This window comes from Cheilinus undulatus, linkage group 22 (genome assembly GCF_018320785.1).
Source record: "Cheilinus undulatus linkage group 22, ASM1832078v1, whole genome shotgun sequence".
Classification (NCBI taxonomy): Eukaryota; Metazoa; Chordata; class Actinopteri; order Labriformes; family Labridae; genus Cheilinus; species Cheilinus undulatus.
In genome coordinates, this window is record NC_054886.1 from 26969802 (window position 1) to 26985514 (window position 15713).

General features: G+C 36.7%; 1 protein-coding gene across 4 annotated transcripts in view; it reads right to left on the reverse strand.

Annotated features, from left to right (window-relative positions):
* htr2cl1 (5-hydroxytryptamine (serotonin) receptor 2C, G protein-coupled-like 1) overlaps positions 1 to 15713 on the reverse strand; it is a 247858-nt gene that overhangs the window by 25645 nt on the left and 206500 nt on the right. The gene's annotated exons all lie outside the window — the stretch shown is intronic.

Sequence of the window (15713 nt, forward strand, 5' to 3'; positions counted from 1 at the left end):
AAAGCCAGGAAATTAAAGATTCCCTTTAATTTGGGATAAAATTTAAAGAAGTCTTAACAGTGTATGAGCACAGTGAGAAGAATGATGCATGGTGTTAAAAGGTTGTACAATGTGCTTTAAATACTAAACAGTGAATTCTGGGCTTAAATAGGATCAAAGAGACCACTGAGTGGTCACCAGAGTGACTCTGTGATGGTTGATAAGTCATCAGAGTGACTCTGTGACAGTTGATCAGTCATCAGAGTGACTCTGTGACTGTTGAGTGGTCATCAGAGTGACTCTGTGACTGTTGAGTGGTCATCAGAGTGACTCTGTGACTGTTGAGTGGTCATCAGAGTGACTCTGTGACTGTTGAATGTCCATTTGAGTGACTCTGTGACGGTTGATTGGTCATCAGAGTGACTCTGTGACTGTTGAATGTCCATTTGAGTGACTCTGTGACGGTTGATCGGTCATCAGAGTGACTCTGTGACGGTTGATCGGTCATCAGAGTGACTCTGTGACTGTTGAGTGGTCATCAGAGTGACTCTGTGACGGTTGAGTGGTCATTAGAATGACTCTGTGACTGTTGAGTGGTCATCAGTGACTTTGTGACTGTTGAGTGGTCATCAGAGTGACTCTGTCACCGTTGATCAGTCATTAGAGTGACTCTGTGACTGTTGAATGTCCATCAGAAAGACCCTGTGACTGTTGAGTGGTCATCAGAGTGACTCTGTGACTGTTGAGTGGTCATCAGAGTGACTCTGTGACGGTTGAGTGGTCATCAGAGTGACTCTGTCACCGTTGATCAGTCATTAGAGTGACTCTGTGACTGTTGAATGTCCATCAGAAAGACCCTGTGACTGTTGAGTGGTCATCAGAGTGACTCTGTGACTGTTGAGTGGTCATCAGAGTGACTCTGTGACGGTTGAGTGGTCGTCAGAGTGACTCTGTGACTGTTGAGTGGTTATCAGATAGACTCTGTGACGGTTTATCAGTCATCGGAGTGACTCTGTAATTGTTGAGTGGTCATCAGAGTGACCTTGTGACTGTTGAGTTGCTCAGTGTTTCTATGACAGTAAAATATGTCACAGGCAAAAAAAAGAATAGACTTGGCTGTGATAACGAGGAGACATTACTACAGCTGAGAGAATCTAGTCTAAATGGCTACTTTTCCTGCTGTCCAGTACTTTTAGCTTTTTTTTCCCCCTTTGCACCACATTTTGTTACTTCATGCTGCTTTTAACCACTTTCTACTGGGCCATGTGTAATATAATGCCCATCATGTTTTCATTTCACTTCAGTGATTACTTTTGGAGTTTACAATTTACGCATAGTTCAAACACGGTGATGTAAATGAGTCCAATCTGTTTTGAAAGTCTGAGTAAATGTCACCAGGCCCAGCAGAGTCTGAAGGCTTTAGATGCTGCATGCAGAGGTCGACGTTACTTTAATTGATTAGAGAACATCACAGCACAGGGCACAGCATACTTAACATGCACTACATTGCCCAGATCCCATGAGGACTCAGGTTAATACAACAGTTTGATTACAGCGTTAACAAGGTTTAAAGGTTTTGCCCTCATTGATATAATTAAAATAATCACATGTGTGGACATTTCTTTAGTCTGAGATTAAAGGTTAAGATTACATAATGACTTTGTATGGGCGGAGAGTGTTTAAACTGTATGATTATGAGCGCCAAAGAAACACAGTGCACATTTATATATAGAAAACAACAGAGTAAAGCTCTGCCATATCTCAGTCTCTGTGTGATGTGTTTGCATATTGTTTTGTCACAGTCTCAAGGTCTGAGGCCTCCTGCTGATTTGTAGATTAAAAGCTGACAAGATAATGAAAAGGATCCAACAAAAGGGGAATAATGAATAACAGCGTTGATTAAAGCAGCGTATGAAGATCAAGATTGACTTGGCAGATTGTTTGCTACAACTTCACACCCACATAGCTTAATCATCCACAAAAACGTAAAGTATGAGACAGATTGTGTAGAACTTTTTTAGCCTACTCTGATATGTTTGCATTCATGGAGTTCTCAGTTTAAAACTGCTTTAAAACAGATGAGAAATAAAGTCATCGACATCTATCAGTTTGAAAAGGGTTGCAAAGACATTTCTGAGGTTTTGGGACTCAAGTCAACCACAGTGAGAGCCATCATCCACAAATGGAGAAAACTTGGAACATAGGAAATCTTTTCCAGGAGTGGCTGGCCTACCAAAAATACTCCAACAGCATATCGACAACTTATCCAGGAAGTAACAAAAGAACCCAGAACAATGTCTAAAGACCTGCAGGCCTTACTTGACTCAGTTAAGATCATGATTCATGATTCAACAATGAGTAAGAGACTGGGAGAAAATGGCATCCATGGGAGAGTTCTGAAGCCAAGCAAGGCTCATCTCACATTTGCCAAATAACATGTTAATGATCCAGAGGACTTTTGGGAAAGGTTTTTGACTGGCTGGGTTTAAGTCTAGACTTAGATCTGATTGATTCAATCTTAAAAAACTTCATATATGGCTGACTTAACAAGTATATCTGCAAAGACGAGTGGGCTTAAATTCCACCTCTGAATGGCTTATAAACAAAATGAAGATTGTGGACTGGCTTGGTCCAAGTCTAGACTTAAATCTGACTGATTCAATCTTAAAAACCCTCATATTTGGCTGACTTTATGAACAATTCTGCACAGAAGAGTGGGCCAAAATTCCACATCTGAATGGCTTAAAAAATGAAGGTTTTGACTTGCTCAGTTTAAGTCTGGGCTTAAAACTGATTGATTCATGCTCGAAATCTCTCCTATGTGGCTGACTTAATCAACAAGTCTGTACAGAAGAGTGGGCCACTTTTCCACCTCTACATGACTTGAAAACAAAATGAACGTTTTGGACTGGATTGTTTGAGGTCTGGACTTATACCTGATTGATTCAATCTCGAAAACCCTCATATGTGGCTAACTTAATTTTCAATTCTGCACAGGAGAGTGGGCCAAAATTCCACATCTGCATGGCTTTAAAAAACAAAATAAAGGTTTTAGACTTGCTTGTTTCAAGTCTGGACTTAAACCTGATTGATTCATCCTCAAAAACCTTTATGTGGCTGAGGAAGCAAACAATTCTGCACAGAAGAGTGGGCCAAAATTCAACATCGGAATGGCTTAAAAACAAAGTGAAGTTTTTGGACTTGCTTGGTTTAAGTCTGGACTTAAAACTGATTGATTCATGCTGGAAAACACTCATATGTGGCTGACTTGATTAAAAATTCTGCACAGAGGAGTGGCCAAAATTCCACATCCGAATGGCTTAAAAAACAATGGCATTTTTAGACTTGCTGGGTTTAAGTCTGGACTTAAATCTGATTGATTTATACTTGAAAACCCTCATATGTGGCTGACTTAATTAACCATTCTCCTCAGAAGAGTGGGCCAAAATCCCTCCACAGTCACTCAACACTTGATACGGTTGTTGCTGGGAATAGTGGATAACCAGTCATTAGGTTTAGGAGGACTTTTTCACACAAGGCTAGGTAGGTTTGGTTGGCTTGGTGATTAATCAAACAATGATTGGTATTACAAGTAGAAATAGAAGAGGCTGGGACTGGTAATTCTTTAATGTTGAAGGCAGTGATTTACTATGTTATATTTTGCCCAAGGCAAATTTAAGATCAAGCCAAAACCTCAAGTTACACCATGCTAAATAGTCTCTTTATTACAGTCTCTTTCCGCTTGTGTATAATAAATGGTTGTACAAATGCCCATGGCATGCCAAAACTTGCCTTGAGGCACATCACTGTGATTTAAGGAAAAAAAAAACACTCTGTTGTAATGTGGTGGTGCTCATATTCACCAAGTCAGTGTGGTAGAACCACAGCCCTCTAGTTAATGTTTCATTTACCTACTCTGTTGTCATTACATAATTCTGTTTTCACTAAAGCATAAAAAAGCTGAAAATTTAAAGGTTAAAAACCTCTCACCAACTGGAGTGAGTATTCTACTTGACAGTAAAGTCCATCAAACACAAGTGAAACAATCATTTATCTCTCAGCAGGAAACAGAAGCAGACATTTTTCCCTCCAGTAAAATCTGTCTTCACTCCGTCCCGCTCCACAGGGAGGTCAACGGTCAGAGCCGGTGACAGTGTGATACCCCGTAGAGATGGATTTGACTCAGTGTCTTAGCTCATTTCTCTGCGGGGGGGGGAACAAGTTTGGGTCATGGGGAATAAAATCTGTCTCAGCACTGGGCCAGTGGGATGCCATCGCGGCAGCAATGGAGTAACCCAGCAGGGAGCATTTATGCTAAGAGACTAATCGAATCAGTGGGTTAACCTTTGCTTAAACTGGGGTAAATTAATTAGCTTAATTGGCTGCTTAGCAAGCTTAAATGATAGCTTGGTGCTGTTTTACACCCATGCAAAAGAATCTGATGAAACAAGTGACAATTTTAAGAAAACACCTGCCTAAATACAAATAAATACTTTCTTCAGAGGACAGCATCTGCAGGAAAAAAAACCACACCAAAACGTACACTTCCTGATTTTATGTATCAGCACGAGCAGCATGGAGGTGATGCATGACAAGTGAATCACACGCTCATTTGTGCATGTGTGCAAAGTAGGAGGCAGCTTGCATAAGATTTCAGAGGTCAAACATCCATCGGGGGCACTGGATGATGACACACTAACTCCATCTCGCAAACATGGTGTTACTCAGCTGGCTCAGGGCTGTGTTGGAATCTCTAGTCAACACACTGAAACACTGATGCAAACACTGTTCATGAAATGAATCGAAATGAAAAGCAGGGCCTACTTGGTAGATTTTTAGGAAGGTTGACGTAAAAACACTGAGGAACACAACGGTTGCAATACTTCAGGAATAAAGCCAAATAGAAGTGTAAAAATTGCAGTTCCTTAAGTGTCCACTAGAGGCTTGCTCCATCAGTGAGTAAAGCCCCATTAACAGCCATATTAAAATACCCATTTTAACAGCAGAATTAATCATGTTTACAGCCTGTTTCAAATAACAGTTTTGGTCTCCATGTATTAGTTCTTTAAGGGCCAAACTATACATGGATTAAATTTTATTAATACATACCTACTCTGATTATCCCAGGGCTAGAAGCTAAGCTATTGCATAAATAATAATAATAAAAAAAAAAATTAAGAACATGACCGACTTGATGGGATTGATTGTATCCATGTTAGGTTTAGTCAGCTTTTCTATTATGGAAATCATTATTCATCTTGAATTCATCTCTTAATTAGCCAGTTCACAATGTCTTTTCAGCTACGTTTATGCTAAATGCTGTCTATAGCATGTACCATCAAAGTAAATCTGACTGCAGATCCCAGCAACCCACTTGCAGATCACTGTGGTGAAACTGAATAGGGTTAGGGTAAGGGTTAAGGTATGGGTGAGACTACTACATTAGCTCCATTAGATTAGGGTATGTTTGCTAAAGCTAGACCCAGTGTAGAAGTAGTAATGCAAACAGTGGCTTGCTTTAGTTTTGTTAGCTAAAGCTATCATAGCTATATTAGCTTAAATCTTACTTAGTTACAATGAATATTTAGCTAGCAAGTCATACTTGCTTTGGCTAATGCTAACAACACTTAAACGAGCCACAGTTCATAGAACTACTTCTAAGATGGATGTATACATAATTTAATCACAGATTAGACAGCTGGCCTTTTCTGTTTACTTCAATGGTCTGTAATGTTTGCATTGTGGTTATTTCATAAATGTAACTGATAGACTTTATCTATGAATACAGGTGAATTAAAAAAAAACCCTTCTAAACCTTTGCACCAGTAAATTACATGCCTTCTTTTTGACAGATGCCACGTAAACTGTCTGTTTACAGGAAGAAGCTTGTCCTCCATGAAAACACTCTTATCCACAAAGCTAAGTTAGCTATGTAGAAGACATAGCTACTTAAATAACATCGCTAACAATGCTAAGGTAACTAAAGATAAATAGATAGATACGTTACTAATCCTGGGGGAAATTCAAGAACAATTTTCTAACCGCTAGACCCTAAAGGAAATCTAAAGCTACACTGTAAAAAATGTCCGTAGAAAATACGGCAAAAGACTGTCAAATAGCAACAGTAAAAGACCGTAAAATAAATAAACATATATTACTGTATAAAATACACAGAATTGCTGTAAATCAAGCAACGGTATGAAACATAAATTTTTACAATTAAAGTACGTAATAATTACAAAATTGTGCCGTTTAAACGAAAGAAGATTGTGAAAATAAAGGAAAAATACTGTAATCTTCAAGACGGGCAATTACTCTAAAAATTACAGTAGTATTTTGTTAAAATTACAGACTTTTCTCTCATGTACATTTAAATTCACAGTAAAAATCTGTGAAAAAAATTGCAATCACATACCGTAATTTTAGCAGGGACAAGAGGTTAAAAAAACTGTATGATCAGGAAAGTTTTGTAGAAAATACAGTAAAAACCTGTCAACCTGCAAAACCTGTGAACAAGCACCAATTTGTTGTTATGTTCACATTTGTTTCTCAGTGCTACACCACATGATGCTGCCTTGTGAAATAAACGGACAGTTACAGTTAATATGAAAACCTTATTGAAACAAGAATGGTACCAAAAATCATTTTGTTTGTTCTTAATTTGATGGATGAAAGTGGTCAATTATTTTAGTTTAACTGATTTATTGGAAAAGAATGATGTTAATTGCTCTCACAAAGAATGCCATTGCATTTGTAAAGCCATTCCACTTCCTTTAATGCATCTAACACAAAATACATTGATGTACTTTAATGTTTCAGTCAATCTTTCAGAACTGAAATTGGATGACACATATTACCGATAGGAAATATAACAAGGTAATTGGAAAGAACTATTTTATATATACATAAAGAGAGAGAGAGAGAGAGATACATACTGTATATATAATATGTATATAGTACAGTTGAATATATAGTATATACATTATATAAATACAATAGTTATTTTTACTGGTTAAATAACTTAAACATGAATGCAAATAGAATGACAAGAAACCCTCCATAATCAGTTTTAAAAATGAATGTGAACTGTACATATAGTCTATCAAATTGATTTCTAAGGGAAAAAAAAATTCTTAAAAAAAAAACAATATGAAACCATGGTTTAGTTTCTGAAATTTTAATTTACTTCTCATACCTTATGTAATTTAATCTAAACTTCTCTTTACCTGTATGTGGGGTTATTTATGTCTAGTAAATACGTGTTGTTTCATGTGCCTATGCTGTATTAACTCTTGGAATCTGTTCAATAAAGTTGTATCAATATAAAAAATAAATATATAAAAATAATTTTGAAAAACTGTTTCCCGTCGCCATTCAACCCTGTCTACACAGGAACGTCTTCTATTCTGTCTGTACTAGAACAGCGATTTGGGTGTTTAAAAATGGAACAATTTGGAAACGAGCTCCAGAGTGAACAGTTTTCATTCACCTCCTTCCATGCACACAAACAGTGCTGTTTTCTCGAAATGCGTTTGCGCATTGTGGTTGCAGTCAATTGCCATGCGCGCGACACGGTTTCGCGCAGGCGCGGGGAAAGAAGGACCTAATACGCATGCGTGTGTGGTTCGTTGGAAAATCAAACCGCCAACGGCTGCCTGGTAAACTACAGCTTTTTCGTGTCTTCTGTGGTCTCGTGTGCGGGGAAATATTTCATAAAGTTGCTGTCTGCTCGTAGAACGAGCTGCAAACGAAGATGGAATACAAAGCAGGACATTGGCGTGTATTAATTCGACGTCACCCGGAGCATCAGCCTACGAGCTATTGGTAAGGTATGTAGAACCTCTTTTGTCGTAGTGTCAAATTTTTCTTGAGTTCTTTTCATTCAGTAACACCACGTGTTTATAGGTAGAAGTTAAATGGGTCAGGAGGCTTTTTGTTTCAATTCTAGACCAGCCAACATTGCTGTCTGATTTGTATTTTTTGCTGTCATTTTAGCGTGGAGAACGTTGAACACTTGCTGTGTTGGGGTCCATAAGTGAACCCCAAGCTCAGAGCTAACTCCGCCCACTTCAGACTTTTGAAAAATGTACAAAAAATGGGCGGTTGGGTGCTGGGAACACTTGGAAGAGGGAGAGAAAAAGGACGGAGTTTTCCAGATGAGGTGGGAGTGACCGTGAGGACCGTGATGCCCCCTAGCCAAAAAGTGAGAGTCCCGCCGCAGCACTGATGCTTCAGAGCGACCTAAGGTGAAGGATTTTTCCCCTTCAGAGTCACATTCATATCTGTGTTCAGAGTCCCCTGAGGCAGGCTTTCCAGCTTATTCCTACCCTTCCATGAATATGGGCGCAACTTCCGCTCCGTTCTATCTAAATGGGACTTTGTATAGAAACGAGAGGCTAAACGTGACTATTAAAGCAATTTTGATACCAAACTACATAAACTTAGACTGCTTAACCTCAAACGGGATAATATTATTATTATTTCTCTAGCCTCTACTGGAGAGTTCAAATTGATGACATTACTTTAGATAACCTACACGGGCATATTTAGCTAACTTTATTAGCTTTATATCAGTATAAAAAGATACATTTCTAGTTTGTGGAGTTGCTGAAATTCTCATTTTACACACTAATCCCTCTTAAATATGGGAATTATATTTATAAAATTATCCATGACTCAAGTTGCCAGCTCTTCAGTTTGGTAAATGTCAAGTTTTGTATTAAGAATTAATGATAAATTAATATTAAAAGAATCACATCCCCGATGCACTTAGACAGTGGACAGCATGTTGTGAGAGACATATTTAACTTTGTCATAATATTAGTACCATGAACATAGCAACAGGTACTGAGCATTGCAGAAAATATGATTAAAAAATTTCAGCTCATTGATTTAACAAAAATGAAGCAGTATTTATTACAGCAAATATTTATTTATTTCAGAACAACCACTGTGGACACTAAATCACTTTAGTAAGCCTTTGGAAAAATCATGTTTTTGCTATTATTGTTACTGTACTGGAAGTTCCACTTCCATTCATAGCTACAGTAGACCCCCAGGAATAATGTGGTATCCACCTTATTTACTTATCTACAGCTTATAATACAAACAATGTGAACATGTGATAACAAAAATATAAATATTTACAAATTCCAGAAGAATTCCTATTGAAACAACTGTCGTTCTTTGTTAGCGTCCATAGTTAGGTGCTGTACTAGAATACATGTATTTAATGTAGCCTACTTCCGTTTTGGCACCGGAAGTTTCGCCCATATTCACATTTACCGTAGCGGCCCCAGGAATAAGGTGGATAGTGTGGTGGTGGACTGTGGTGGTCCTGGGCACTACCTGTTGGCTCCAGCACCTCCTAAATGCACAATGGGGATATGTGCACGTCAGTGTCATGGCACTAAAGATTTAATAGCTCACTTGATTTTTGCAGGATGCCACAAAGCTCAAGATTCAGAGAGGACAGTTGGAGGGCTGCTCAGAGGACATAAAGGGCTTCTCTCCTGTTTCGACAAAAAAGAAGACAACCTCTTTTGCCTTGTTGAAACATTCTTGCCAGATGGGGTACCAGTGGAAAGCCTGCCCCATGTATTGTTTTTTGTAGTAAGTGGATCTCAGAAACACTTTAAAGACTCATTTGGATGGTAATGGATGATTTGCTTGTAATTCTTTTCTACTTTTATCATCCTCCCAGGAGCCTCTTGCTAGGCTTCAAGGCAGCTCATGCTATGCATTGACCAGCATTGGGATCCACTCAGGAGTTCCTACAGAGGTAATAATTTTTCCTCTTTAGAGGTAGTTATATGGTATAGTGTAATGCTGGCAAAATGTTTTATTTCCTTCCAGCCGTGTGCATCATATGATACAATATCAGTTATTTTTATAACTGTGTTATCACCTGTAACAACTGCTATCCTGAGGAAGACGGTTCAGGACAATAAGAGCCAAAACTAACAGACTGAAAAACAGCACATATCCCAGAGCAGTTGCAATAATAAACTAGAAAAACACTCAGAGAGTGCAGACCTCCGCCATTAGCCCTATCTCCCAATAGTGAAGAGTCCTTTAAAAATTCCTAGATCCAGACGATGATCTGAATCAGTCCCAAAATCAAATCAGTTCTTCCTTTTGCCATTTCTGACATTTCCTGGAAATTTCATCAGAATCTATCCATAACTTTTGGGCTATGTTGCCAACAAACAAACTAACAAACCCTGCCAATCACATAACCTCCTTGGCAGAGGTAATAATAATTGCACTGAATGGAACTGTGCAAAATTTCGTTGTACTTGTGTACAATGACAATAAAGATTCTGGTTCAGATTTTTAGGTTTGATAGTGTCCAAATTTTCAAATTTAAAAACAAAAAAATAGATGTGCAGCATTTTTCTAAACCAAAACTGTTGTGAGCAGAAAAAGCGCAAGGGCAAGCAAGATGACATACAGAGCTGTGGGATCAACACACACTCTAAGTGGAGGGGTAGCACCAGTCACAGCTTAGTGTTGATTTTAGAAGAACATATAAACACAGCAACACCCGTCTGATAACTGCTTGACAGCTGGATCACTCTACATGTATGTCTGCATTTTTGTGTCTGCTGTAGCTTCTGCCACAAAACACAAGGGATGTGACAAGACATTCAGCTCACGGGACAAGAAGAGATTGGGTCCACTCCTTTTTTGAGTGAATTCAAAAATTGGATAGTACTTTGCAATCAGTGCATACATAAGTGTTCAAAACTTCTAAGTTGACATGATTTGGTGCTTTACCTTGTCTTTCTATTTTTCCTTACTCTTTTTTAAGGTCCTGTTTCTTCTGCTAGTAGTGACTAGGACTCCATTACTTTATACTGTCTCCGGTATTCCACTCTTCTAAAAGACGCCAGTTATCAAGGATTAATAATGGTAAGCCTTGCACAGCATTTGTACATACCTCAATAGATTCTTTAGATTAATCTGGTCATGTAGAAATACCCAGAATACTGCCATGCCACTGCTTTGTCCAGCTTGTTCTCAGTGTTCTGATGATCACACCATATGGGGGCCAATACAGTTTTCTGTGTGAGTCATATGTTTTCATTATGATTGATTTAAAATTCAGTGCCCATCATCTTTGTTACAGCAAAATCCTTTTGCACCCCAAAGCATTTAGGGTAAGTGTACCCATTAGGCCCACCAAAATCTAAGTTCACGTATTTTTCATAGATACTAAGATGGTTTATAAACATGATCATTTGTTAGAATGAAGGATTAATCCCTCATTTGAAGGTATATTTATTTACTTATGCATATTTTAAAGAACAAATTAAAGAAATGTTATGAATAAAGTCAAAGTCTGGCATGGCCTTAATTGGTACCTAAGTACCATTTAAGCCCACGTGTGTTCCAAATAAGCCCACAACCACGTTTATTGACAGAAATTTAAAAAATTATTACATTTTTCAAGTAGTAAACATACATTAATTCAGTAACATGTTATACATGTTAAACACAATTTATTTTGAACTTGGCTTTAATGTTTGGCTTGTAACAATGGACCACCACAAACATGACTAAGTAGGCCTAAAACTAATTTTCATTGGCTTCAGTATTTAACATTTCATTGAACATTTTATTTAATATTGACAAACTTTGATTCAATATTGACAAAATAAAAAATGTGTTTGTTTTTAAAAGTATTAAATGACATTACAGTGCATCAAAAATATCTTATTGAACTTAGATTTAATGTTTGGCTGTCACAATGATGATTTTAGGACAGTTGCTGTAATTCCTCTTTTTTGTTGGCATTTTTCTCACTATAAACAAATAATTATGCAAAATTAACTGACATAACAATTCTTCTGGGCAGTGTGTGATCTGTGATGTACTCGTGTTAATGAAGTTAGTATAACAACATCCAACACAGGATTACAGCGAAAAGCTATCAAACCTCAAAATTTCATTTTTATATTGAAACACATAAGATGGGCTTAAATGGAACACACTGGGCTTAAATGGTACTACAGTGACTACCAGGAAATGAAGATAATATGTTCTCACCAAAATTAAACAAATGTTTAAAGAAATGCCTGTAGCCTAAATATGCTGTAAAACTTGCCATCAATGTTATTCCTCTTCTGCCAAACTTTCCGAATTATCAAGGAATTCTTGTTCAAAGTTTTATGTAAGATTTATGTAAAATGAATCAGAAAACACTTAGTTTGTGTACTTATCATTTTTAATCATTAAGCAGTGTATCTGTCAGTAGGGCTCCAGGTATTGGCTAGTGATTAGCTTCGCTAGCTAGCATGACTCATCTTTTCACATAAAACTAAATAGTAAGAAATTACAAAAACTACCTGTTTGATACACAAAAAACAAATCAATAATCTCTCAAATTACATAATATGAATGTACTTAACAAGTCAGTGGCTGAAAATGGTTGAAAAGAGGTTCCTTCTGAGGGGTCCCAAAACACCAAAGTTTTTAGGCGACTTTATCTGAGCCTCTTTGAGACTGCACAAATGTAGGCGGGCCTTTTTCAATATCTACAAATGTGATTGGTGTCAAACAAAAACTGACATATAATTAAGAAATTGTGTGATTGGACCAAATAATGTATAGCATAAGACAGGCCCCTCTTTTTTTTTTTTTTTAAATTGACTTCAAAGTCGCCAGTGGGCTTAAATGGTGCCTGGGCTTATTGGGTAGGCTTACCTAATACAATACAATAATAACTTTATTCATCCCGAAGAAATTATATAGAAATTATATATAAAATTATATATTATATTTACATGTAAAAGCAAATTCTATATTTATTTGGGTGGTCTTACAAGTAAATATATATATAAAGAGCATAGTTTGCAAATATTTATCTTGTGGTTCAACTACCTAAAATCACAATATAACCCTTATGAATGGTTCATACCAAGGTCTTTTGCTAACACTTGTGGTTTGGGCTATTGTGTGTAGCTTTAAATCAGTGTTAATTTCACGACTAAAACTATGACTAAAAATGTTCATCGACAGCCTTGTTTTCCATGACAAAAACTAGACTAAGACTAACAAAAATAGATCTGTGATGACTAAAACTGACAAAAACTAAGTTTAGTTTTTGAATAGAATGTAATGTAGTTTTAAGTCGGACATTCAAAATCCATGATATCTCTCCACTGTGGGTAATTCTGTCAAAAAACAATGCAGCTGTAGCTCTTCTGTCTCTCAGCTGTAGAAAGCAGGGACCCCAGGTTTGGCAGGGTGCAGAGAACATCCCACTATGACTTGGTACCAGATTAAGCAAGACAATAAATGCTTGGACTAAAAGTAAAACCTAAAATGTGAGGACTTTTATGGGCTAAAACTAAATGGACAGAAATGACTAAAATGTGACTGAAACTAAAATTCATTTCACTTAAAGACTAAAACTAAGACTAAAATTAAAAATATCTGCCAAAATTAAAACTGCTTTAAATAATGACATCAATTCAAATTTATGTTTAGTTTTTACAGCAATAGCTATGTCACTTTTTTGTGTGGGTCCATATCTTCTTGGATATGTGAAGGAGGGGGGAGCTCAGTGGATACAAGCCTGGGCACCACAGCTTTAAACTATAGACGAAAAGCAAATTGCAATTAATATGTCATAACTGTCTCATTATAATCAATAACGGAAAAAGTAATTGGCTGTTGTTAGGTGATTGCTGACTTAATAGCTGGCACTTGTGGGTACATTTGCGTTTCTTCACCATATTCTATTATAGAAATGATCTATATGTACTGTACACACTGTTTATTTTATTCTGTTGTGCTGATTGTAAGCATGGCTTATTAGAGCCTAGTTTTCTCAAATTTACATCTGTGTAGGCATTAAACTGAAGCACTGAATCACTCTAACTTTGCTTTGTATATGTACTTCCTGCAGAGAGGATGGAGCCAGTCCAAAGTAGAACACCTGATGAACTGTGCTCGAGTCTTCAAGAAGATAAAGTTTCTTGGCCACGTGAAGCTTCCCAAGTGGAAGGCCTTCTTCAGTCAAGACTGGACTCATTACTCTTGAATCATTTAGGGGCAAGTGACTTTGTTTCATCTTCATGCATTACACCAAGGACTACCTGTCATACATATGGACACAAGCTTTTCTTCCAAGATCTAAACTGCTTTGTGAGTATACAGACAAGTTATCAGATGTGTTGAAAGGTTTTTTATTTCAAACATATAACTGCAGAGTTTCTTGTTGTTTATTCAGCTTGAATCTTTTGTTAAAAGTAGGAGTATTAGGGCACTACTGCAAAAATCTAGCAAATTAACTGAAATTTCACATGTTTTGTACTGTATTTTTTTACAGTAAATTTCTGGCAACCACAGCTGCTGGTAATTTACCGTAAAAATTTAAAGTAAGGCAGTATTAAGCTACTACTGTAAATTCTGCAAACATCTAGCAAAATTTCTCATGTTTTGTCCTGTATTTTTTACGGTAAATTTCTGGTAACCACAGCTGCCAGTAATTTACTGTAAAATTTAAAGTTGGGCAGTATTTTGCTACTACCGTAAAATCTGCAAACATCAGCTGTAATTTCTCATGTTTTGTCCTGTATTTTTTACGGTAAATTTCTGGTAACCGCAGCTGCCAGTAATTTACTGTAAAATTTAAAGTTGGGCAGTATTTTGCTACTACCGTAAAATCTGCAAATATCAGCTGTAATTTCTCATGTTTTGTACTGTATTTTTACGGTAAATTTCTGGTAACCACAGCTGCCAGTAATTTACTGTAAAATTTAAGTAGTTATAATAAAATACCGTTAAACATTATACGGGTCTACTGTTTTTATTACTGAGATAGACTGTATTTAGGTTTACAGGATTTCTGGTGTTTTTAAAGTAATTTACCGTAAACAGGTTTGTTTCATTATCGTTATTTTTACAGCCAATCCCTGTAGAAAATGTTGTAATAGAGCTGTAATTTCTACATCAAATTACAGTAAGTTGTACAGCAAATTACCGTAAATATGGTTACAGTATAACTGTTATTTTTACAGCAAATCCTTGTATAAACGGTTACAATATTGTATTTTTTTAACAGAAATTTACAGTTAAAAAAAAAACAGGTTTGAACTGTAATATTTACAGTTGTAGAATGAAAACACCGTTTTTTCTCATACATTCTCACCGTAATTTTTACAGTAAATCTCTGGTAACCACAGCTGCCAGCGTTTTACCGTAAATTTAACGGAATTTTTTTTACAGTGTAGCAAAGCTACATTTAATACATAAACTACATTGAACTTAAACAAAGCTACATTACATACTTTCAATTAGGCTATGTTTGCTAAAGCTAGTCTCATATTAGAAGTAGTAACAAGAACCATGGCTTACTTAAGCTTTTCTGGCTTTAGCCAAAACTATCAAAGCTATATGGCTTACGTCGTTACATTCACTAAGTAGCTAGCAAAACTATGTTAGCTTTATCCAAAGCTAATGAAGCTAAACAAACCACATTACACATAACTACTTCTAAGACAGGTTGATACATAATTTTCTCTTAGATTAGACATCAGACCTTTTCTCTGTTTTTATTTATGAAATATTACTCAGTCTGTAATATTTGCAATGTCGTTCTCCGATGATTGTTACTCCCAGACTTTGTTTAGGAATGAAGTTTAATCATAACAAAAAACTTAAACATTGTACCTGCGAAATACTTCCCTTCAGTTCTAAAAGATGTGGTTTCTCACAGTACTGGT